This window comes from Ambystoma mexicanum, chromosome 1p (assembly GCF_040938575.1).
Source record: "Ambystoma mexicanum isolate Mex_15411 chromosome 1p, UKY_AmexF1_1, whole genome shotgun sequence".
Taxonomy (NCBI): domain Eukaryota; kingdom Metazoa; phylum Chordata; class Amphibia; order Caudata; family Ambystomatidae; genus Ambystoma; species Ambystoma mexicanum.
This window is the reverse complement of record NC_090921.1, coordinates 1,072,098,520-1,072,124,934: the sequence shown is the minus strand read 5'-3', so window position 1 is coordinate 1,072,124,934 and position 26,415 is coordinate 1,072,098,520. Positions and strand designations below refer to the sequence as shown.

The window sequence follows — 26,415 nt, the reverse complement described above, 5'->3', positions numbered from 1 at the left end:
TATCGAATGCATCCATACATCCTGTACGGTGTCATCTAGTCAATTCTGTGACATTTGTACCAAGCCTGTGAAAGCTGATGGCATTGTCCATGATTGTGCAACATATGAGGGAGAAGAGGAAGAGATGTAAGAGTGTTAATGAGGATGCTTTCGAGAGAAGCGAGGCACTTTTTGTTGATGGGTCCTCTACAATCAATCAGGATACTGGTGAGAGGCTTCCGGGTGCAGCCGTTGTGGGCCTTGTGGATGGGGAATACCAAGTGAGACTAAAGAAATGGTTGCCTTCGCATTACTCCATGCAAGCAGCGAACTTAGTGGCACTTATAGAGGTACTAGAAATTAGTAAGGGGAATGCGGTTACTATTCATTCTGACTCTGTGTATGTAACCTCCACTGGGCATTCAGGCTTGTCAAAGTGGAAGAGAAGAGGGTTTAGGAGATCTGACGGAACCCCTTTCCAGCATGCTGTGCTGCTATCCAGATTAAATGATGTGCTAACCCTGTCCACAGAGCTAGGGATTGTTAAGTGTGCTGCGCATACTAATCATACTAACTCAGTAGCACTTGGAACTTATGCTGCAGACAGGACAGTGAAAGAAGCTGCATATTTGCCATTCCCAGATCCACAGAAAATGGAAACCATGTCCCAGCAGGTACAGTTCCCAGCTCCATACACTGCAGTCCCTTTGCTTCAGATTATAGAAATACAAGGAAAAGCACCTAAGGATGAGCAAAAACTTTGGGCAAACAGAGGATGTGCCCTCTTGCCCATGGATTTGCTATGGAGACAGGAGTTTACAGGGAAGCTAGTAATGCCTGTAGAACTGCTTCTTGTGGGTCTAGAGCAGCTACGTTACCCAGCACATACTTCTCAGTGACAAATTGCAGCAGAGCTTCAGGAGAAATGGTTCATACTAAAGCTCCAGGAAAAGGTAAGTAGATTTGTAAGAACCTGCATAAGTTGTAGGAAATGAAATCCTGCAAACACCATGAGGTCAGTAAGGGAAGATTTGCTGAGGCCCTCTGGGCCATTTCCGGAACTCCATATTGATTTTGTAGATATGATTGTAAGATATAATAATTACAATTCCCTTATAGTCATTATTTGCCCATTTTCCCAATGGCTTGAGATTCGTCCCTGTGTACACCCTGATATTAAGTTTGCAGAAATTGTTTTGGTGAGGGAGGTATTTCCACAGTGGGGAATATGTGAGGTCCTGAGGTCCGACAATGGAACCCATTTCTTTAATGCCCTATTCACAGACTGAACCACCCTCATGCCAACAGCATAGTGGAAAGTCTAAATGGTGTTCTCAAGACTCCATTGTCACAAATATGCAGTGATTTGCATAGGAATTGGCACCAGTGCCTACCAATTTATTTTTGGAGGAATCAGCCAGGGAAAGATCACCACCTTAGAACTCACAAGATCGTCACAGGGCGTAGGTTACAAACACCGCTCTTACCTGCATGCACAGTACCAGATGCACATAAATCAGCAGAGGTCATTAGTGAAGAGTTTAGGGAGCACCGTAGGGCCTTAAACAAAAGTGTCAGAATGATATCTTCATTGGTTGTGTCTTCTAACCAACAGCCTACAGGAGTAAGCTGCAAAGATTCTTACAATCTGCACCAGCAACAATTAGTCCTCGGGGACCAAGTCTTCATCCGCTCCTATGTGCAATGCTGGAATGGACAGCGTTTCCATGGGCTGCACTGTGTGATTTTCACAACTCTGACTGCTGTGAAGGTGGAGGGCTACAAGAGGTGGGCCCATATCAGCAACATACAGGGGGATACTGGTGCCCCTCCACCAGAGCAGGAGCAGGAGAAGGCTCAAAGTTAAGTATGCCCTAAGGATTTGAAGTTCATTCCAGTGGAAAAGGGGGGGGGGGGCGAATGGAAACTAGCAATTGTTATTTTTCAAGATTAAGAAGGAACTTTGGATTTACAATGTATCTACCTTTCTATCTATTATAGTTTTTATATAGCGCCCTATCGCCCATAGGCCTCAAAGTGATTGTTTCTATGTCTTTCTCGTTTCTCCTGTCATCATGTTCAAAGATGGCAAACAGTTATCTCGTATCATATGATTTGATCAAATTTTATTGAGGTTGATTGATTGATTGATTGGTCGATTGATTGATTTGCTATTTATAATGCGCCTATGTATAAGTGTTTCGATGCGCAACAAGACAAGAGGGTGGGGAAAAAGGGAGAACAAAAAAAATATTCTACTAGGACTTGTGACATTCAGAATGTTCAGGGAGGGGGATGAGTGCCGATCAGGGCAGAGGGGCCTGTGAGAATAAAGCGAGTGCCAATGGAGGCCAGCTGGACTGATCCAGAGGAAAGCAGAGAATGCAGGGGAAGGAAGGTCCACAAGCTAAGTGTGAGGTAAGGGGCTGGAAGGGCTACAAGGGTGTAGGCCCAGCCAGGCATGTGCAAGGGGAAGGGCCCGGAAGGGCAAATGTAGGTTGAGGGGGGAGGGGCGGGGAGACTAAGTGTAGGGGTAGACTGGAATGGTAGCCTTGTGCCCTGAAGACTCCGAAGGAACCAGGCAGCCAGTCAAGAAGCAGACAGGGACATTAGCAGAGTGGGGGAGGGGGAAGGAAAATGAGAAAAGAAAGGTTTTGAGAAGCTTACGGAATTTAAGGAGATCCGGCTAAAGTCTGAGAGGGGCAGGGAGGTCATTCCAGGTGGAGGCACCAATGGAGGGGAGAGATCTACCCCCACTCTCTGCTTGGAAAAGCATCTAGTCTGCAGAGAGTTACAGCTAGATGACTAGAGGGCTCTAGCATGGAGGCATTTCGACAGAGAGAGTTGGATGTAGAGGGGTCCTGGGCCCCAGAATGCCTTGTGGATGAAGCAGGGTCTTGAACTTGATCCTCGCAGCAACCAGGAGCCAGTGAGGAGATTTTAGGGCTGGAGATATGCGGTCCCTGGGCTTGAGGCCAAGGATAAATCTCCTAGTCCTATTCCAGATTAGTTGAAGGGGGCAAAGGGAGTAGTTAGGCAGATTAAGGAAAAGGCTGTTGCAGTAGTCCAGCCTGAAGAGGACCAGAGATTTGGAGACATTGAGTTTCTGGGGGAAGGTGAGGAAAGGGAGGATGCCTCTGAGGTGGTGCAGCTGAAAGTGGGACTTCTTGGCAAGGTCAGTGATGTGAAGAGAGGAGGAGAGAGAGGAGTCAAGGTGACACCAAGCTTTTTAACCTCACAGAGCATGAGGGGGCCTGGAGGGCAGCCAGAGTATGGGAGGGAGAGAGGGAGCAGGGGTCCCGATGAGAAGGATCTCTGTCTTACTGGCATTAAGGCAGAGATTGTTAGCAGAGCACCAGGCCTGAATAGCAGACAGGCAGTCAGGAATGAGAGAGGTAAGGAGGAGACGGATGACGGAGGCTTGAAGGAGAGCTACGTGTCATCTGCATTACACTAGAAGTTACGAAAGAAGGTGGAGATCAAGTGGGCTAGAGGAGCCAGGTAGATGTTGAACAGCCAAGGAAAGAGGATAGAGACCTGAGGGACTCTGTAGGTAGAGAGTGAGATGGTGAAGAGAAAAGGGCCACGTTGAACCTGCAAAGGTCAGTCCAAGAGGAAGGAGGTCAACCAGTCCAGAGCCAGGTCCATGATGACATGGGTATCACAGAAACGATTTATCAGGGTGGCATGATTGACCGTATCAAAGGCAGAGGAAAGGTCAAGAAGGATGAGAATGGAAGGAGAGCTGGAGTTGAGATTTGAGAACAGTTTCCATGCCTCTGGAAGCTCTGAAGTCAAACTGGTGGTCGTGGAGACAACCAACAGGTTAATTTTGGTGGATAAGCTGGGAGATGGCCACTTCTCCAAGAGTTTGCACTGGGAGGGTGTAATGGAGATAGGGTGGTAGTTTGCTGGACAGGAAAGGTCGGCAGATGGCTTTTTGAGGAGAGGTGGTACAAGGGAGTGCTTGGGGAGTGAGCAGAAGGATCCAGTGGCAAAGGAGTGATTGCAGAAATTGGCCAAGGCTGGAGCAAGGGAGACAATGTTGTCCTTTAAAGTTCTGGAGGAGCGGGGGAGCACCTGTTTCGATGAGACCTTCATAGAGCAGACTTGTCTAGAAACCTCAACGGGTGTTATGGGAGAAAAGAAGGGAGTAGGAGGGGACGGGAGAGGGAGGCCAAGAAAGGCTGGAGAGTGGGTGAGGGAGGAGGGCGAGGAGTAGAGGAGAATGAGGACAATGTGTTCTGAGTTTCAGAAATGAAGTGAGAGGACAGGGAAGTGCAGAGAGCCAGGGAAGGTAGAAGAGAGGTGGAGACTGCAGTAAGGTTGGCGAGTTCCTTGCAGAAGTTTGAAAAGATCAGCTGTGTTTTCAGTGGCCGCAGAGATGCAGTATTGGATATAGGCCCTCTTCTTCAAGCATATGGAGAGTCTGTATTGCCTTTGGAGCAGGCGGCAGGCCAGTTTGTCACGGGATGTGCTCAAGACCTGCCATTTCCACTCAGCTGCTCAGCACTTGTTTTTCAGAGCGGCCAGGTCAAAATCATACAAGGAATTGCACTTGGTGGCAGGTTTCATGCAGATCTTCATGAGAGGAGCAAGGATGTCCAGAGTGTTGGAGATGGAGAGTTGAGGGTTAGTAAGGGCTGTGTCAGAGGGGGAGTCAGTGGTAGGAGTAGGAGGGGGGAGTGGATGTGGCAGCAAAAGAGGCAACTTACACTCGCTTCATAGGTCAAATGATAGAGAGGGGGGCTGGCAGTACGGGAGGGGGCTTCGCGGGCGGATCCAGGAGGTCCAGGTTGGAGGAAAGGAGAGCGTGATCAAACCAGGAGAGAGGAGTAAGGAGAAGGTTGGAGATGTGGATGTCTGAAGAGATGAGAGCATCCAAGGTGTGTCTGGCTGAGTGTGCCAGACTGTAGGGAAGAATGGAGAAGGAAAGAGAGTCACAGAGGTTGCGGGAGAGCCCAGAGGCTGCATCAGGGAAGTTGAGGTGAATATTGAAGTCTCTGAGGAGGAGAAGTTTGGAGAAGGAGGCAAGGAGAAAAGAGGTGTGGTCAGCCCATTCTGACAGGAAGTGCGAGACCTGGCCAGGGGGCCTGTAAATGGTGGCCAGAGTCAGAGAGAGGCCAGGAGAGACAGCAAGCCTGCAGACAAGGCATTTGAAAGAGGAGTAGGCCTGAGTGGGTATGATAGAAGCCAGGACACACTCAGGGAAGATCTCTAAGCCTGGTTAGGCCTGGGCTTAGACAGGATCTTGTAGCCCTCAGGGAGGAGAGTGTCAAAGCTTGTGACAGAGCTGGCAGTGAACCACGTATCAGTGAGAGCGAGGACGTCAAGGTTCAGGTCTTCAAGGAGGTGGCAGATGTCAGAGGAGTGTTTGACGGCAGAGCCAGAGTTGAGGGTAGCTAAGTGGAGCAGGTTGCCAGTTTTGAAGGTTTTCCGAGGAGGGGTACAGGAGTGTGGTACACCCGTTGGAGGTGGCAGAGGGGCCAGAGGGATGGCAGAAGGATGAGAAGGAGGGGAGGATGTTAATGAGAGACAGACGATCTCCATCAAGAAGGAGGAGGTTGCCACCATTAATGGGAGAGGAAGAGAAAGGGAAGAGCACAGAGACCATAAGGGGAAGCCATAGGTCCAGCTAAGGAACGACAAAGAGGATGTCGGTGAGAGTCTGCCTGGAAGAAGCATTGACATAGGTTTCAGCAAGGGGTAGGCCTGGATTGGAGACCAGGAGATCCTTCTTGAACGTTTTCCTTTCAGACTTCATTAGAGAGATAGGATAGGTGATAGAATAGCACTTAGAGAAGATACAGGAGATTGAGGGCACTATTGAGAAGAGCATGGAGAGGTGGAATGGGGGGACAGAGGGAGGGGGAAGCGACTGCAGAGCATGACACCAGCTACAACCAACAGCAATGACACAAAAGAGTCAAGTGTCAATGAAGGGAGAAAGTCCTAGGTAACATCAGATAGGAGAAGCACAACACCTAGAAGCGAGTGACCAGGACAGAGGGAAGACCCTAGATAGAGGGAAGAAGGAAAAGCCTCATTTTTAATACAGCAGCAAATGTCACAACACAAAGATTCGACTTTCCTAGAAAGGAGGGAAAAAGCATAGTTTTTAAATACAGCAGTAGATGCCAGAACACACAGATTCGACTTTCCTAGAAAAGAGGAAGAAGCCCACAGGCTAATTATGACAAATCACCAATGACAGATAAAGATAACATACAACTGCCAAGTGCAGCAGGCGGCAGAATTAGATAATAGAAGTAATAAGAGAGGAGGATCAGTTAAATAGGGAGCAGTAACACCTGCTCCCCCTGCCTGCACCTTTCTTACCTTGTCAGTCACTGCTGATTGATGGCTGTCCTCCATGCTCACTCGGCAAACACTGGCTAACACCCTCTGAAGCTGCAACTGTGGGAGCTGCCCTTTGCCTCAGGGCTCTTAGCCACAGGGCGCTGCCACGGGCAGTGGGGCTGCCCTGTGGCATCAGTAAACTAGGGCTACATGCCCAATCAGAGGTCGGGGGAGGGGAGGGGAGGGAGCGGGAGAAGAACAGGAAGAGAACTCGGGGGTAGGGCTAACCAATGCAGACCAAACACATTCAGTACAGTACAGGTGACTAATTAAAAGGCTGACCAGAGAACAGGCCGCAAGGCTGATGGAAAAAAACACACTAATCAAGATAATATGGATGGCCTAAGCACACGCTGTGGGGTGTGTCATGGAATTAAGAATAGAAATCACCAGTGAGGTGCCAAGGATGAGCTGTAGGCCAAGACTGCAAACCTTACCCAGGTGCTCCGGCAGCGGCATTGAAGCCGCCCTGAGCCCAGAAAAGAGAAAAACTCCCAGAAGACAATCACCTAGGCTACAGGCACAATCATAGGTCGGTGCAGGACGCGGGAGGTAGAAGAACAGGAAGAGGGCTCAGGGGCAGGGCTAAACACACAGGCTGCAATGCAGCAGATTAACAATTTACAGATGCAATTTCTAAGTGCAATGCAGACCAAACACACGCAGTACAGTAGAGGTGAATAATTAAAAGGCTGACCAGTGGACACACTGCAAAGCAGCAGATGGAAAAAACACACTAATCAAGATAATATGGATGGCCTAAGCACATGCCGTGAGGCTCAAGATGTAATTAAGAATAGAAATCACCAGTGAGACGCCAAGAATGAGTTGCAGACCTAACCCAGGTGCTGCGGCAGCGGGAGTGAAGCTGCACTGAACACAGAAAAGGGAGAAACTCCCAGAAAATAAACACCTGGGCATGGGCCCAATCAGAGGTTTGGAGAGGGGACAGGGAGTGAGCGGGGAGAAGAACAGGAAGAGGGCTAACAAGGGCAGAGCTAACCAACACGCAGATCACTAGGAAGTAGTGATTCTGACTTTATGGATAATGATGGTGTAAATTTAAACCCGATAGTAGATGTACATGGTTTTGCATGCAGGTATTGTATGGTATAGCCATATCAGGACAGTTGAGAAAGAGAGATCTGTAGGAATTGCTACATCTGCTCTCTCATCCCCTATGGTTCTGGTTTTCCCTACAGTGTTTATCCCAGATGAAATAGAGTTAGCAGAGGCACTATATCTAGTGCACCTATCTTTGTGCAGGGTCCGAGGGCAGTTTCAAGGGCAATCAGTCACAGCATCTATTATATCTGTTCATGAAGAATGTTCAGCTACAGATCGTAAAGAGCAGAAGGATGTTCGGTGTACGAAAAGAGTCCAGTGGAGTTTAAAAGGGGGCATTATCATCAACAACCAATGGGAGCTAGGGGTGAAAAGTTGCAGAGCTGGAAGGATGAGGGGATTCTCAGAAGAAGGGGTGGCATGTTTAAACCAAGAATGTGGAAATGTGTGGCAGAAATATTTTAAAGTATCTGACATGGCTCAACGAGCCCGAAAAACCTGTTAAGCTACACTTACCCATTTTTCTCTATGTGTTATTGGCAATGGCACAGTGCCTGGTGGCACACATGGGAACTGCAGCCACACGCTTTGCATCACTTATCTGGCTGGAGCATCAGCTGTGCTTCTCAATATATCTTGGACTTGTGGACAGTATGCCAATACACAAATTGCCTCCAGCCTGACGAGGTGTGTGCTGTTTCACCACATTACATATGCCTGTCGTTGTTATTCCTGAGGAACATTTAATCCTTGCCTGCCCGATGTTCAAAGCCATATCTGTGCCCCCTTTGTCCCCTATGCCCCTTGCAGCCCCTGTCATGGACACCTCAATGACTTTTCCAGATCATGGGAAAGAGGAACTACTGCAATGGACCAAGCAGTCCAACTACATCTCGGCAGTTCCATGTGATGATGTCCCCTGGGAAAAAGTCACCAGATAGGTTACTTTTTTCCCCTGCACCCCTAAAAGCCTTCCGCCACATATTCTAGGATGAATACAATGATCTACTCTAACGCCAGTCGTAGAATATTTGGGGAAAGTGCTTGTTTTTCGTGGGAGTTCAAATTTGGGGAAATCTCATCCCATGGCGAACTTTTCCCATGCGACATTATCACTGGATACCATCTTGGCGACATCTTCAAAAGCTTTAATCAACATTCCTGAGAAATGTTGTTTGTTTAGTCGAACTGGCATCTAGCATCCAAGCTGCAGCAAATGCAAAGTGGCTCCGGGTGACCCAGTACAAACTCCTTTTATTTGTGAATTCCTCTGAATCCGTTTTCAGTGCCATCAAGGAAGAACTAAGCTCCCTGAGGCTCATTTCCTTGCAGAATAGATATCGACCTCATAACAGCTATGGAAGGAGGGGTCTGCCATAAGATACAGGGGACCTGCTGCACATGTTTGCCTACTAATGATTCGGAGAATGGGACTCTCATAAAAACAATCGCCGCCTTGCACAAGCTTAGGGTGGTCATGGAGAACAAGACTCGAATCACAAATTAACCCTGTTTGGACTCTTTTATTTCTTGGGTGCCATCTTGGATGAACCTAGCTGTCAAGACTTTTATACCAATTTTTGTCTTTTTCCTTATTACCTTTTGCTCTTGCCAAATGCTCTTACGATGCTGTTCTGCCCAGGTACCGAAAGCAGCTGCCATGATGACTTTGACCCTGTCCAAAGCTAGAACCACAACCATTTCATACCACTTGGGTACTCAGACTGAAGCTGTCTTGTGTCTCCACCATGTTGTGATGATTGTGTGGAGCAGCGGGTAAATTGCAGAAATGGGGGAATGAGTTGGGTTTGTTCTGCAGAGGACTATGCCCATGTTGGGACCGAGGTGAGAGATGTTGTAGAGTTATTCCCCTGAGGAGATGGATTTAAAGAACAAGAATGTGGGTTATTAGTTAAAGTATTAATTAAAGGGGGGAATGTTTTGGTGGTCAGGAAAGGTCCCAATTAGAAAAAAGGAGTTCATGTTGTGCATGCCATATTGGTGACTGTATTTAGTGTAGTTAATGAGAATGGGATATGTGTTACTTAAGTGTTTCTTTGTGTTTAAGCTGATACATTTAGATGTGTACTCACACAGCAAGATAAATTGTCAAAATCGCCAATGAAATATAAATACAATCTGGGTATGGTGTGCCACAAAGCACCTAGAAGCTGGGCAACAAGGAACTTCACAAGAGACACATGTGAGAAATGAGATTTGCAAATGAGGAAACCACTGGAAAGAGGACACAAACGTTTTAAATTTGCATACACTGATATACATACATGGGGAAATGTACAAATCTGTATGCTGTGTGCTCTTTCATAAATTGGTTAAACTCTGCAATCAGGGTTTGCGAGGTGAATTCTGAGTGACAGAAAAAACAGTTTTGGAAAGGATTGAAGGACCGAAGAAGGGCAGCTGCAACAATAATCAGATGGTCACACACAGGAAGGGCCAGAGTATATATGGCTTGGCAGTATCGCAGAAAGGAAATGCAATCTTTTTAAGTGCATGGGAGCTTGTTATTTATTGTTCAGGGGAATACGGGCATTTGCTTTTGACCAGCAATAAATCTGGGGTGAAGGGACGCCTGAGGCCAGAGTTGACCAATACATATGGATTTCAATTATTTTCTCTGATTGTGTCTGGAGGTCATGCATGTTGAATTGGAAGTCGTTTAGATTAGGGTGTTCCAGGGATGCCAGCAAGTCTGGGTGGGTAAGATAGTTATCACCAGTTCAAAGGAAACGTATTTACTCTTACCCTCCCCATATTGTTTGAAGTGTCCTTGCAAACCATGTGCAAATCACATCTGGGGTTAGACAGACCCAGGCCAGCTGGAACGCGTAATGGATTATGTTTATGTTTAAATGTGTAACTATGTGATGATGTCATGACCTACCACAGACAAATTGCAAAAGAGGGTCTGTTGTACACATGAGCTGGTAGTTAAGATGATTGTACCCAATGAGAACAGTGGAATTTGAGAAGTTTGGATTTCTTTTGTATAGGTTTTGACCAATCATATGTGGGAGGTGCTTTGCAATAAAAAAATGTGGGAGTGTTTTAACTGTTGCAAAAATGTATATAATGTGTCAACTTTTGTGATTTAGGGAGACTCGGGTTAGTTTGAATCTATAGAATCATCTAGCCCCTCCCGGCCGATTGTACAATAAACTTGCTTGACGTACAAACGTGTGCTCCCTTCTTAAGCGGTGGGGCCCATCCGCACATTACAGAAATAAACGAAAGAAAGCCATTGTCTGCAAAAAAGCCAGTGTCTTGAAGATAGTTCTGTGTGATATGACATAAGAGTTGTCCCATCAGGGCCCAGGCTCAAATCCCCAGTAAGGCGGCAGCAAAAACAAGTGCCCTTCGTCTGCTGTCCAGGAACAGTACTAAGGGCCACTAAAAGTAAGGGAACAATGTGTGACTTTCCCAAAAAGTAGAGGAACGTTGAGTCCTTTCGTTCCTGACAACTGCGACCTCTGCCTCCAACCTCACTCACTCACTCTATCCATCTTCCTTCTCTCTCACTCCTGTCCCTTCTTAACCTACCCACCTCTCCACTCTCTCCCTGTATTGTTTGGAAGTCTCTTTAGGGCTCTACCGGGCACCATCCAAGCAACCTACCATCCGCCATATAGTGTGGCACTGCTTCTCTTTCTGAGCCACCTCTTTCGCAACCCCCACATCTCCTTTCCCTGATGCAGTCATAGTGCTTTGAAACGGCCTCTGTGTGGTGTTAAGTGCAATATGAGCAATAAGCAGAGAAAGCGCGCATTTCACTCTCTCTGACAGTTGCTATAGTTTTAGGTCTCCGGGATATCGCTCTGATATCGGATATGATGTTGATAACGCGCATATCACATCTCTGCGCTATCTGCCATCTGGGTGCCTCTGCCGTATGCCTGTCCCCCTTGTTCGAGTGCATCGGCTTGTTCCGCACCCCTCTCGTGTTGTCTTTTACGTCCACCCTCTTCCACGCCTCATTTCCAATCCACACACTGGCTGGGCGCCAAGCGCCGTGTTCTCTCTCTCCCTCAGCATCCTCTCTGGAGTTTCCTTGTCAAAACTTCCTGCAGGCTGCGAGCTGCAGCTCTTTTCCTGCCGCTTCCCCCCGCCTGGCTCTGGCATCTCATCACGCACAGATACTGCACAGCCCAGTGCCGCACTCCCACGCCACCCTGAGCAGAACCGACCCGCCCTCACTCCGTGGTGCTCAGTAGAGGCGCAGCCTAAGTGGACGATATTCCGAGAAGCAGGAAAAGAAGGGAGCGTGCAGGGTCCAACTCTCTGGCTGAGTCCAGCTCACCCTCCAGAGGAGTGTCCCCTCAGTGCACAGAGCATTCAGTCTTTGGAGCTCTTTTGGATGGGATCCGGCAAGCAAAGTAAGTGGCGTTTGTTTGTTATGCCTAGGGGGATAGCTGGGAGGGTTAGCGCGCCTGCTGCAGAAAGTGATTCCATGTTTGAATTGCGCAAAGGCTTCAATCTTCCCGAGGAGGAGAAAAGGAGTGGCATTGTCTGGGCAATTGCAGCACCTTTTATCTGCAGAACTGTGATGAAGCAGGCGGCCTGTCTAAGCATTCCGGCGCGTTGTGACTTCGTGTAGACCGATTTTGAAGGCCTCGATGCAGGCCAGTAAATCAGTAGGCATTAAAAGTCTACAGTTCCCAATCCGCTCATTGGATACGTGCGTGCGTGCGGCTTTGATTGCAATATATACAAACATACATACATGTGTAAACTCTATCTGAGATCCCGCCGCAGCGTGCTGTGTATATCTTAAACTGGAGGCAGGTGCTGGCCAAGCCGCGAGTGCGGAGCCAGGAGTTCTGTTTCAACAAATGGTGTGATCCTGGGTAGATCACCGCTACCTCTGTTTTTTCATGACGCCGTGAAAAGGAGGCAGTGCTTAGAAACGGGCCAAATTCCTTCTTAAGTGCTATATTAAACGAGCATTCCTGTTTTACAAATGCCTGGATTGTAATGCAGTTTACATGTTCTTTAGCAAAAAAAACAATAACTTGATGAACGGGAAAGAGCTTTTTTCCGGTTATCACGTGTTTGATAGGAGAGAGAGAGAAGGTGACGCGAGAGAGCAGCACCGATTGTAGATTGCATCCAAATTCGTAAAGCAATTCTCTGAAAACGTCATTTCATGCACGTGCATTGTAACACACACCCTAGCACATCTCTTAATCAGACTCGTGCAGGACACAAGTGTACAAGCCCGGTTGGAAAGTGTGTTTGTGTATTATAATTACGCAGCCATACCTGTGCAGGTGGATATTTTACAGACCTGACTTTGGGTGACTGAATCTACGTTTGCAACCCCCTGCAGCACACATCGCCTTCAAAGCCAGCTACATCATATATGCCAGGGGCCTGCCACCTGTGGCTTGTTAGATGATTCGCACTACGACTCCCATGATCCTTCATCGTTGCCTGTTTTGGCTAGGGCGGATGGGAGTTGTAGTCCAAAGCATCTGGAGAACAAAAGGTTGCTGACCCCTGTACTGAGCCGTTACCAAGCACGCTCCACCTCTGGCGGCCAGTGCATCACCAGATGTTCGGACTTGGCCAGATTAAAGTAGCAGGAATGCAAAAAAATAAACACGCATTCTCACTGTGTGCACCAAGACTATGTAACCTGAGGCCCGCTCCTACCCTCATGCATTTCAGAAAAGAAATCCAGCCCCTCCTCTTCAGTGAGCACTGGCATATGTTACACCCCCTGCAGAGCGCACCTCCTGAGGACCACCCTCTGCAGCCTACCACTGTTTCACCCGCGCCTGCTGTTTGAGCTCTGTTGCTTGTTCCCCACCAACTGTAAATCTACACTATAATCCGCGACCCTTAATGGCGCGTCAGGAATACATGCTGCACTGTAACCCGTGGAGCCAAAAGGTTAGTGACTGTCCCCCATACTTCCCTTAGAGACCACCAAACAACAGTGTGTAAGTGTTGGCAAGTGGTTTTTATTGCACACTATGTAATAATGCATAATAATACATAATGTACACTTTTGGGCATGGGGCCAGGGTCGTGCCCCCTGGCCCGTGCCCTCTTCCTCTTCCCACAACGACGTGAGCCCCCTGCGTTGCCCTGTCTCTCTTCTCTTCTTTTTCTTCCCTTTTTTCCTTGGGTGGGAGGGTTCTTGGGAAAGAAAAAAGTATTCTGTGTAGGCAGACCACTGGTTTGGTGCTCAGTACAGAGTCCCAAACAGGATGGTACTTTTCTGCTGCTTGAGCAGCTCCTTTTATTGGGCCTTACGAGCCCTAGGCTATGTCTGCTTGTGTGGGGGCTCTTACAAGCCCCCTGCCGGCTTGCGCCGAGGGCCCTTTGCCCCTTGGGGTGCTCTTTTGTGTCCTACCTGGGAGTGCCCTGTCTCCTGCTTCTGGTGCTTATTGGCAGCTTCTCTTGCATTGGCCCATTGCTTCCCTCACGCTCCCTGGCACTGTGTGTCTGTGGGAGGGACCGGGGAGAGGTGTTGCGCTTCCCGTGAGTCACAGGTTGCTACCCGCCAGCCTCTGATCTGCCCCTCTCCCCTTTTGTCCTATGTTGCCCCCCTGCTTGTTTAGCTGCGGGGTGCCCCCTCTGCAGAGCTGCCTAGAATTACTGCCCCTCCCCACCCCCCAGGCATGCCCCTAGCCCTGACCAAAGTGCAGTGCTCAGCTAACTACTGAAGCCAGGTTTGCGCTCAATAAATGTGCTCAATAAATACCCAAAATAAAAGAAACTGAGTATCACATTCCAGACTCGGTGCACAATACCCAGTGCATGTGCCCTTTCCACAGGTGCTCCATGCTAAAAGGCTCCCATGTATGTTGAGGTTCCTAGAATTGCAGATCACGGCAACCATTGTCATGATGGCGCCGCCTTTTGCGTGTTCAAGTGATTTTACAACAGGCTCCCTTGCACAAGCATGGACTAAGGGAGCGAGGTGCTGCCATTTTCGTAGCAAGTTACATCTCCCACATCTATAACCCCTGAACGATCTCTGAAGTAGCCTCCTGAAAAGAAAGATTACAAATAGGCACGAGGAGGAGGACGGGGGAGGGGAGACAAGGAGGAATGGAGAATAAAAGGTGCTCTTTTTTAATTCTGGAAAGTCTTCGAGCTAAATAAACAGAAAGGTCTTATCCATATTAAAGATAAACTATTATGTATTAAAAGTAACCAAAACGTAGTTAACTGTCCTGTTTTTGTGAATTTATAGAAACTTCTTAGTAATTTATTTGTCAACTGTTTGGAGCGATTTGGAGATAACTGATGACATTTTAGTAAACGCTTGCACTAAATTAAATGCTATGTTTGAATAGAGGTTTTTGAGAATGTGATTTTTTAAAAATAATACTCTGTTGTCTTTTGTATATGTTGCTCGCTATTTTCTCTTCATCTGTGTGTTTACCTGTGTATATGTGAAAGGATGTAATTAAACTAAAGCACACAATAAATAACTAAATTAATAGAAGACGTGGGAGCAATCTGGCAGGAGGCACTATATACCACCTGCTGATGTTATTCTGATGGGATAATTAGTATATGCCACACTTATAAAAGCACCTCATCAAGTTGGTAAGTCTGGCAGTTCATTCTGTAATAACAACCGCGACTGGGAGAGGCGATTAATGTAGCCCATTCCCCCTAGAGGTAAGTAATCCATTCCAAGGTCTTCAGGTAAGTGGCCAGATGCGACCACTGCCATCTGGTATGGGGACAATGCACCAAACTCCAATGCAGAAAACCACCTGTTCCCTCTCCAATTAGCAAACAAAGTAAGTGCAACCTATGGATTACAGTAATGGTATTCAAATAACGTATAAAGACTCCTGCGACTTTAAGATTAGTTTAACAGCATATTGCTCTGAACGGAGTGCACTTTCTGCCTATATTAAATAATATTCAACAACATCTTCCCATCCCCAAGGAGCTGCACTGGCTTTCCCTTCAGGCGTGCATCATGTTCAAGACAGCCTGCATCACCTACACCGCACTCACAACCAAAACACCACTCTACCTGGCCAAGAAACTCGCCATCTCTGGAGGTAGCCACAACATCGCCAGGCTGAACACAAAGACCCGCAGGAGGGAAACAAACAGGAAGCAGGCCTTTTCCTCCCGCTGTCTTATCAAAGCAGACAAGGATACCCCCTTCCACTTTCCACGTCAGGAAGGATCTGATGACCCTGCGCGTCACTGGTCGCGCCACTCTACCCCGTTTCAACCTGCTCTGGAGCGTATCCCCTCCCCTGCTCCTGCTATAGCCACCTCAGCTCTTCTACTACCTCCGTATCCCATGTAAAGAACCCGTTTGCTTTCCAGCTACGTTCACGATTTATAAATCCCATACATGTAGAGGTAAATAGTGCATGTTCTTCATGTAAAACAGCTGTTCCGAGTACTCAATATCTGACCAACAAAAACAGTATAACCGGATGCGCGTAGCAGCACTTTGCTAGGCCATGCAATGTGAATTTGGCTACATGAATGAATGAACATACTCGTGGAGCAGTGGGAGATGTGATTGGTGGACAGTTCCGTCTGGCCAGTAAGGAGCCAGAGTTGGTCTGCATTGACAGATGTGGACATCCAATGGCATGGGGGATAAGGACAGGGCAGCCTCCAAGATATCTGCTGGTTTCATAAGGCAGGAAGTTTTTACATATTGTCCGCAAGTCTCAACATTATAGAATGACTCCAGGTTAGGAAATATCGGTCCTGGTGTGTTTGTGGTCCTGATTTAACTAAGCCACCGAAGTCAGCATTTCTGCTCGGCAATCGGTAGTACTCTTGAGGACTTTGTAATCACCAGAAACACATGGGCATTGCCATGCATGCCAGAAGGAGGATGTCGCGTCATCATTGGTAGAGGTTCCTTTGCGCATTCACTTGATTGCATTTCCATTGTACACTGGGGCGCTCGAGCCCAACATCCCTTTAGTAGGACATTTTAAAGCGCAATATGCAGAGAGCAGATGAAAGTCTTTCTTGAAAGCAGCAGCTTTAAAGTTTTACTGCATTTGTTCAAGTACATTTCTCAAACACAGTAAAACTTTAACACTGCCAGTTTCGGGGAAAGGCTTCCCTCATCTCTCTGTCTAGCAAAAAGCAAGTGCGCACATCAAGGGGTGCACCTACGTTAAAATGTAGGCTAGGGTCAACCCTTCAAATGTTGGGTGAGGCGCTAACTTCAGAGATGGTGGAGGAGTGGCAAACCTACTTGTGTAGGGGCATCTAACTTCATTACTCATTGTAATGAAACCATTCTAGTACAGCTTCAAAGTTACAATCAGTTAACTTTCTTCTTTAAGTCTGAAACACCCATGTCTTGCAAATCCTGATGGTCCTAGAAAGTGGGAAAATGGCAGATGGTGTGTAATGAAAGACTCAATATCGTAGCATAACGGGACATTGCAGAGTGTGGGGCAGTACTCTCGACGGCCCAAGCAACATCAGTGGCTGGGAGCAACAGGGGAGAAAATGTAATGGTGGTTCTACCACAGTTAGTCCGCTATATTAGAATCTCTGTTGCACTAACTGGCTGATGAGACTATGGGCCTCATTACGAGTCCGGCGGTAACCTGCTGGTTTTTCCGGCTCGGTTACCGCCGGACTCGTTTTACCATTCCGCCTCCGTGATTCCCAGAATTACCGGGGCATTACAACCCCGGTGACCCAGGAATTCCGGAGGCGGAATTCGGTAAATCCCCATTCCCATTGAGTCCTATGGGATCGTGATGGTGATGACTATCTCGTGAAGGTGCTGGTGTTTCCTCGTCCGCCTGCAGGCGGGCGGTGTTGAACCCGCCAGGTCAGACCTGGCGGGAATGACACCTCCGCCTGCAGGACTCGGGATCACCCGGTATGGAAACAACAGTGGCGGCGGGTTAACCGCCACCGTTATTTCCATACCGGTGACCTGTAATGAGGCCATATGTCTGCCTGTCAAATCAAGTGTTACGAGACTGAGGGAGGGCCAGTGCAGCAATGATGCAATTCTATGTGGCAGTATTGGAGCCACTAGCAGAGGAGCACCATGGTACACCAATTTGTCCCTACACATATTAAAACTATCCTATTGTAAGGGTGTAAACATAATCAATTATAAGCACTTCAGTTTTTGCAGTTGAAGTCAGAGTGAGATTACATTATTTGCCCAGGATCACACACTTATGCTAAACAGCGAAGCAGGGATTTTAACCTACTCTTTCAATTTGGGCACAGCCACTTTCTTCCACGCTTTACTTGGAACACATATTTATGTTTTGGGTGTCAAGACCTACAATAATGCTGTCCTATATAGTTTACCTGCAAAATACACAAATTGCATAGTAAACATCATGACAACATGTAAATCGTTATAGCAGCATGTTGGACCAAAATAATATCAGTGTACCTTTATTTTTCACATCCTGATTGCAAAACTGTAAGATGCAAACAGCAAAATATCTATTTACCCACTTTATTTTCAGCGCTTTCAGACACACAATAAAATAAGTTGTGTCATAAACTCATTTAGGTTTGGAGATTTGTCACAAACCCCTAGCGTGTTGTTATGTATGGTTTAAGAACATTGAACTAAGGACATCAAAGCAAACTTTTACTTTTTAGCATATCAAGCTATTAGACCTTATGGGTATGAAGGGTGCTTTATTGTGTTGCTCGCCTTAACTGTCACAGATTGGCAAGTTGACTGGTGGTCTTTCAGTTGGAAATTCACCATCATGCAAAAGAAAGGCCATGCTGCTGATGACAAAAGAAACATGTTGTCGAGTTCATCAGGGACGCAGCCTTTGTGACTCAGGGGGCTGCTGTGACTCAGGGAAAAGGGCAGTGCTTGATCATTTGACCCGAGCAGATAGTAGATTTGTCTCGGAAGAAACAAAATGCACCAGTTCCTGATACTTTGAACTGTTAAAGGGCACGGAAGCCCCACCCCTCAGCTAACATTGGGGTGTTCGGGGGGCTTCAGCCAGATCAGCTCAATGACGTCGCACGCCTGCTTAGACACCACCCACGGAACATTGCTGTACATCTAAGTTACAGATGCTATGGAAGCGATACAATGGCATGTCACTGATAAGTTGAACACCATTATATTGTGTAGTGATTACACATAAGGGGGTCATTACATCTCTGCCGGTCTGGGAAAAAAGTGCAGGTATTTCCATATACCGCACTTTTCTGGACCGGCAGAGTATAAGTTTGCCGGTGTGGGTTGCCGGATTTACCTCCAGCCAGGAGCTGGAGGTAAATCAGTCCCCCACCAGCAAAAAACAGCTGATATTACTGACACTGGTGTTAACGGTGCCAGTAATACCAGCAATCCCCTCCACGGACTCCTATGGGACACCATGGAATGAGGATTTACCACCCTTCCCGCAACCTGTACAGCAGCAGGAACAGTAATTTCGGATTTACAGGCAGGATGCCACCAAACTCCTAATGAGGGTAATTGTTAGAACACTTGAAAGCAATATATTATTATCAGACATGGAAGGGAAAGTGTCCGATACATTTATCAAGGTTCTACATGCCGCACTGTTGTGGAAAAGTAATATATCTGTGCAGCTTGCATGCATTTATGCCCATAACCAGGGCCGGCCTTATGGCAGGGCGTGCCGGGCAACCGCCCAGTGCGCCACGCCCCCACAGGGTGCCATTAGCCCCTTGTCACGCCAGCTCAGGGGAGTCTTTCAAGGGCTCTCCCGAGCTGGCATAGTGGGAAAAGGCGCAATAAGCACTGTTTTGTTATTAAATGCACCTGCGGCAGTAGGGGGCATTTAATAACAATAGGGTGCTAATGCTTTGCATCAGCACCCTATTTAGACGATTACCTCCCCGCTGCGATGCTGGAGCAAGGTGGTTTTCAGTGGAAGAGGATGCCCATGCATTAGCATGAGCCTCCTCTTCCAGTGATTAACTCCCTGGCAGGTGCCGGAGCGGGGAGTTAGAAAATAAATGTGGTGCTCCAGCCCCCCCCACCCCCGCTCCTCCCCCTGTTGACAAGGGGCGTGCGCCATGGGAGGGAGCCAATTTTTTTTTAACCAGCCCCGGGCACTGCTGCGAAGGCCGGCCTTGCTCATAACCGCAGTGTAGAATGGTTGGAATGAGAGATGCGGGTCACATGACTGAATCTTGAGATTTCCCATGATAGGAATTTGGGATGCCTCGTGCATAGCGACTCTCATCTTCCGCCAAGAGACTCACCACACGAAGACAAAGCATTCCTGAGCACAAACTTTGTCTTCTTTTAATGTTTATCCAGCAATGCCACCTGGGTGGGCATTGGCTGCTCGCTGGGGACCGCAAGGGGGTTGGGTTTAGCATGCTTCAAATCACAAGGCACTATAGCTACACTCTACAGAAAGTGCCCGCTTCCTGCCAGTATAGGATGGAGCAAAGGCTAGAATATGCTCCGCGCTGAGAAAAAGTGTGTATCTACTTATACCCTTATTGCCAGAAACAACCGTAACTATACCTGATCATCATAAACTCTACTAAGCAAGCCCTGCAAATGGGCTCATCTTTAGGAGACTGAGCATATACGTGTCAGATGTTTGGGCATAACCCTCTACAAAAAACAAGGATCTTTCCTTTCTCTTCACTGCCCATGCAGGTGCACTAGCATGCTTTACAAAACTGATGAACATAGCACCCCCACATCTTTCCATCACCGGTGGCATATCCCAGTGATATTCATCTTTGATATAGACCCAGTGCTGGATATGGAAAAAGTGTCCCGGGGGGACCCTCTCCTCCTTAGGTGAGCGGTGCCTTGGGGAGGAGGGGACGGGCCAAGGGCAATGGCCGCAGGCCACACAACACAGTAGCTCTTCATAGAACCCAAGCCTGGCCATTTGCATAAAAGCAAAGAGCATTATGTGAACATAAGTGTGCCCTCAATGTAACATTTGAAACATGCCTGATAGTAATTCAGCAAGAAACCCTTTTGACGAGTAATGGAAGTTGGACTCTGCTCTTTTCACTGGTCACAATACTCACACTTTCAACAAAATAATCTGCAAACTGCAAGCTTCCAAACAGTATGTGAGGCTTTGGTTGCTTCTGCATTCAGTCTCCCCCGCAGTCTGAGGCTTCAGAGGTGTGGACTGGGACGTATCTGGGAGTTTTCTGGCCTAGCCCTGGGCTCTGGCAAGACAAACTTTGGAGGAGCTCCGCTCCGCCTTGTTCCAGCCCATTCCATACGCTGTATGGACCCCTTGAGACTTCTAAAGAAAAGAAAAAAAATCTCACTCTACACCAATAGGCTGTCCCTACACAGTTCAAACTGAAAGTGTGGTCGGCCAATATCACTGATTTCCTCTTATTCTGGCTGCACACCAGTCAGGGGAGGATGCTCTCAAAGTTCCTCAAAGTGAGGGTCCTGATCAAGCAGGCGATTCCCATCTTCTAAACTAAGAATGAGTCTGAGTGGTGTTGACTGCAGTCTCCTCTTCTGCCAAGCTACTGCGCTTCCGAATAGGACCGAACCTCTTGTACAAACATTGCATCAAGCTCAGATGGGTTGATATCAGCTCAGAATCCTCAGGACAATCAGCGTTTTCCTCCCACCAGCAACCTTGGTTCCTCGGTTGGAGCCCAAGTCCTGTGTTACATTGATGGTGGCAATGTTAGAAACCTCTGGGTATTAAACGCGTTATAAATAACCTATCATATCATATCAAGGCCCTCCTGACTGGCCTTCTTAATCTCCCCCTTGCCTCCCTGAAGGCTGTCTTTCATGCCTCTGCACACCTAATCTCAGGTTATCATAAAACGTGATCCGGTTACCTCCTAGTCTCATTGTTACCTCCTAATCTCATGGTTACCTCCTAGTCTCATGGTTACCTCCTAGTCTCATGGTTACCTCCTAATCTCATGGTTACCTCCTAGTCTCATGGTTACCTCCTAATCTCATGGTTACCTCCTAATCTCATGGTTACCTCCTAGTCTCATGGTTACCTCCTAATCTCATGGTGCTCCGCTGGCTTTCCCTCCAGGCTTGTGTACAATGCACGTCTGTGTGTGTCATCGTCCAAGCCCCACTTACTCAAAGAACTGACGATTTGAGGGAGAAGCTGCACTTCACCGCACAAACCCACACAACCGGAAGCTCCAATGTAATAATGCCCAAATCTCAATGCAAAGAAAACTCCATGAAACAGTCCTTCTTTTGCTCCTGCACTTTGGAACTCTTATCATCTGACCAGAAGTGCACTTAATTACCTCTGTACTGTTCAGCATCAAACTCGAGCTCCATACCACCCATCCCCACCTAAAGTCCATCCTGGAGTACTGCTTTAACTTACCTTATCCATCTAACCCAGTCTCCAGTGTTTGCACCCCTTTTACACCCGTTGCAACCTCTGTAAAGAGCTAAGCGTGCGTGTGTAAACTGCACAGCTCTACCACATAGCACTCCTCTACCGCAGCAGGCCATGGGCACACGATATACATGTATATAAATACCGCCAATAAAGTGAAAATGTACTAACATGGTTTAGGAAATGCCTAGTGAACGCTTCCTTTTGGAAGACATGAACCGTGTAGGGAATGAAGCCAAAATCTGAAGCCAAGATGTAGGCAGGGTGGGAGAAAAGGGAAATAAATAAATATACTTGTTTTAACAGTGTTTAAATATCCTTTTCACATAAACAATATGGGCTCACGCTGGCCAGTGGTGTATAATTATAACTCGGCATGGTGGACGCAGTGGGTGAGCTATGTGAGAACTGCGTAGTTCACCCTCCAGTGCATGGTGATGGGAGCCAGCTGCGTGGGAACGAGCGGCGAGCTTCTCGTGTGCGCGGAGGATCTTTCTGTGTCCTCTGAGACCTCTGACCTCAGCGTGTCCGGCGCGGCACAGGGCGTCCCGTCCTCTCTCTTCGCCAGCGGTTCCCATCCGTGGGGCCTATCAGCCCAGAGCAGCGCGGGAAGATGCCGTCATTACAGGTCCCTGTGTCAGACTGTAAGACAAAATGGGAGCCCCCGTCCCATCACCCCATCACGTGAGCGACGTGCGTTCATGAACACGTTTCTCCATGGAACATGGGATTTGTTAAAACCTTATCATTTTTTATGTCCCTTTGCTTTGTCTTCGGGTGACAGTGTTGCTATGACCTGTGTCACTCCATCTGGTGCAGTTTTAGGTGATCCTTTCCTGTTACTTTGCTCAATATTTACACTCAAATGACAGTATTTTCGTTCCTCGATGAATCATTTGTGAAAAGAGGAAGGGGGGTTGTACAAATGTTTCCCATCTGTGTCCCGTTTGTAGATACTTCAGAGCCAATGATGTAAAACCTACTAAGTGAAAAGATTTGATAATGAATGTCACCTCTACTTTAACCCTCCCCCTCCATGCCTTCATCATGATATCACAAATGACATGACAGGTGGTATCACATATTGCATTATTGTTGACCTCAACGATGACAACCACAATGGCGTCTGGTAGGCACACAGTCCACAGGCGGATCTGCCTGCCACTCATAGATACCAAACACAGCCCCCATCCTCCAGGACCCAAAAGCCACCTGACATCCTGCAAAAAAAAAAAAAATATTGAGCCATTCATGTGGCTTTCGTGCCATGCCACGAGGGCGGACATGGCCTTAAACTGCCTGCCTGCCCGAGCTAAGGCAGGCCCGACAAAGGGTTGCAAGAAAACTGATTTCACCTTTTGGTAACAAGGCAGCACTCTCAGGCTGTCCTCGGTAGCAGGCAGGATGGCTGTCTGTGGTCATGCTATAGGCATAGCACATCAAAAATACACAAAAAGGGTCATAGCACACATTATCAGAATAGAACATCTATAATCATAAAAACAAAAGCAAACATCTAATTTCTCCACCCCTCTCAATCAATAGCAGCTGAGAGTGTCTTCTTCTGAACACCCTAGGCAATGATAAGTCGCTAACTAGTTAGCGAGCCAAGCTGAAGACTTCAAGTAATCCTAGAAGTCCAGATTCCGTTGTGGGCACACACACATCAGGCAAGCTTGGTGCTGTACAAAGCCAGACTTTGTTCACAATCCAAAGATTTAGGGTCTGCACGAATCAGACAGTGGAAAAACGAGGCTCACCCTTAATCGGTTTCAGTGTCTTTGCTTGACTTTTCAGTGAATCTGCAGCACCGTAATCAATGGTTCAACCTGATGCCCACGGAAAGAGGGACAGCGTGCAACTGCTCCATGGCTGTATAGGCCTCCTCAGAATAAAAGTAGCTCTCAAACTGTGGAACCTAACAATTCATCCCCATGGGGTGTGTTTCAGCAGTTCAGTCTGATGAGGAACTGTAATGCACCTGTTGGGCTCCTAGGCATACAAGGACACCCACTCTTCACCTCTTAGACCCCCTTCAAGATAATAGGTTTTCTTCACTATAAGGTTCACATCCGGACGGGGCCTGGGCCATGGTTTGAACAATGACCAGGGCGAGAGGCACTCTCCTCAAAACACTTCAAAGAGACACCCGGTGCTAAACTACGTGTAGGAGTGGGCACTCAGCAGGGAGGGCCTCTCCACAGAGAAGAAGTTTGCACACTCTTTGAAGTCGTCTGTCAGGATGGCACTTGAAGAGGAGTGCTGTGATTGTTTTGAAGCAGATGCGAAGACATCCCATGGTCAGCAAGGTGTCTCAAGGGCAGGTGGTATCTGTCCATGGCAAGCACCGCACTCTGAAAAGTGGGCAGTTGCAGCTGCTTCTCAAGGGCAGATGGCAACAAATATAGGGGAATCCCTGACTCTCCATTCAGGATGTTGGCAGACAAAACGCTGGGTGACAAACCAAACCTCACTTCTGCTGATCTGAGGTGAGTAGCTGCATGATATAATAATGGGAATAGAAAATGTCCAATCAGAGTGACCCTAAATGACAGTGAGAAGAGGGAATGTGGGACAGGAAGACATCTAACCAGCAGATGGCCTCTTCTTCCAGGAAACAGTACAACATACAAGTTGATTCAACCCTACACTATGAAGGAGGCGCTATGGGCTCCAATGAACTGTGAGTCTACACCAATGTTTATAACATTGGCAGCACAGATTTGGTCCCAAACCTGCAAAAAAGTAACCCTAGGAACACCTTATTCCCCAAATCTCCCATTGAGTGTTGGCCTCATCTATACTGTTATGTCACATATCCACAATATGGGAGAAAAGAGGTCTGATTATGTGGGGAGATTTGTTCTTGGAGGGACATATGCATTCTTTTGCAGACCTGCGGGACAGCTACGATATCCCATGAAGTCAATTCTTAAATAACCTGACTCTGAGGACCATTGCTAAAGCCACATGGAGTGATCTCCCTGAGGAGCCTGAGTGGGATCGGGTATTGGAGATACTATACGAGGAGGGCGAGGGCCCACGAACGGTCACCTCCATACACGATGCCAAATACAGAGATGCACATGTGGACTACTTAGCTTGAAACAGGAGTGGGAGAAGGACTTAGGCATTGCGTTAGATGGTATACAATGGTACAATGCACAGATGCACCCCAAAAGGGTGTCTCGCAATCCGAGATTTAGAGCTATCCAGTACAGCCTGCTACACAGGACATAGTTGACCCTGCGTAGGCTATCACAGATGTACCCAACCTCGCGGCATTTCTTCCCCAAATGGTGATCGCAAAATGCACACTTGAGGCATATGTTCTGGGACTGCCCAGATATTAGATCCTTCTGGGAAGGAACCTGGATAATATGGGAGCCGAAGTGAGTCAGACGTCCTGGGGTGTGGGCAGCTGCCTAGTGGGTCTGCATTTGGAAACGAAAGGTAAACTGGGTCTCGATACACGTATAAGCTTAGCCGACATCCTAGTGGTTAGAAAGCTAGCCATGACGTAGAAATCAGCGAAAGCACCAATAGCCACTGCCTGGGTGCTAGATTCACAACCATGGCCTAGAGCGGAACTGCCAGGCAGTACTTTGGGAAAACAAGATCAAACTAAACAAGGCATGCTACTTCAAAGGGAGGAAGCGTCAGTGAAGCTAGGGCGTGCAAATGATGAGACCCGTCCATGTAGGGTAACCGATTTACTACACTGCTTATCACACACTGCTGAGGTACCCGAGGCAAAAGGCAACCACCCTGGTGTACACACAGGATGGACTCACGACCCTGTGCCCCATGGAGCAACACACTACTAAAGGGAGAAACATTTGAATATTGTGCTGTGTAAACACAGTAAGCTTTTTGTACTGCTCTCACTTTGATGACTGGTTACGATTTCTGATTCAATGTAACTGCTTTTGCAGTCATACACACGACGCAATTTGATGCTAATGGTGTAGGCGAATCAGAATGATGGCAATCATAACAATGTGTACACAACAGAAAAGAACAAAGACATGTTTAAAGGAAAGTGAAAATTCCTCAACGGTGGAGCCCAGTATAGTCCCACTAACATCTCAGTCAGGGCTCCGAATGTCAAGTTCCACAATTCTGTGATGGCTGGGACATTAACAAAGATACTCACCAGACAGGTGTGTGGGTCAGGGTGCACGGGCTGCAAGCTGCGTCACCACTTTGCACCACAATATTTATACTTTTAATAGTTCACCCTTTGAGCGAACTGTCGTTTGTTTGAGTTTCGGCTCTTCCTTGAATTGTTAAACATGTATTGCCCTCCTTTTCCATGGCTTAATTGTCTAGAGCGTTTTATTTGATTCGAATGATCAACTTTTCCTGTTTGCCAGCTGCTCTTCTTCCCAACTTAATATGACTGCCACCTTTTGAAGAGCTGCCGTGTATTAGAGCAGCACATGTGACATTGTGTGCGTCATATTTCCAGTAACTGCTGCAGCGCTTGTTTAGAGGGAGCGTTAGCAGTTTGCTGCTTTGCCACTTTGCACCGTGATAATTATACTTTTAATAATCACCATTAACTGTGTAGAACTTTTTGTTCAGTTCAAGCAATCCTGTTTCTTTGCGCCCTTACTTTTCTTGTTTGCCTAGCCGACTCAACTTCACCTTAAAATGGCTGCCAGATTTGGAC

At 47.4% G+C, this 26,415-nt stretch overlaps 1 protein-coding gene across 2 annotated transcripts in view; it reads left to right on the top strand.

Annotated features, from left to right (window-relative positions):
* The first annotated feature begins 11,466 nt into the window (after positions 1 to 11,466).
* Positions 11,467 to 26,415, top strand: part of PEAR1 (platelet endothelial aggregation receptor 1) — a 390,559-nt gene continuing 375,610 nt past the window's right edge. For both annotated transcript variants that reach the window (XM_069604561.1, XM_069604559.1), the window contains exon 1: positions 11,467 to 11,798. The gene's annotated coding sequence lies outside the window, so the exon portion shown is untranslated. The remainder of the gene's footprint in view (positions 11,799 to 26,415) is intronic.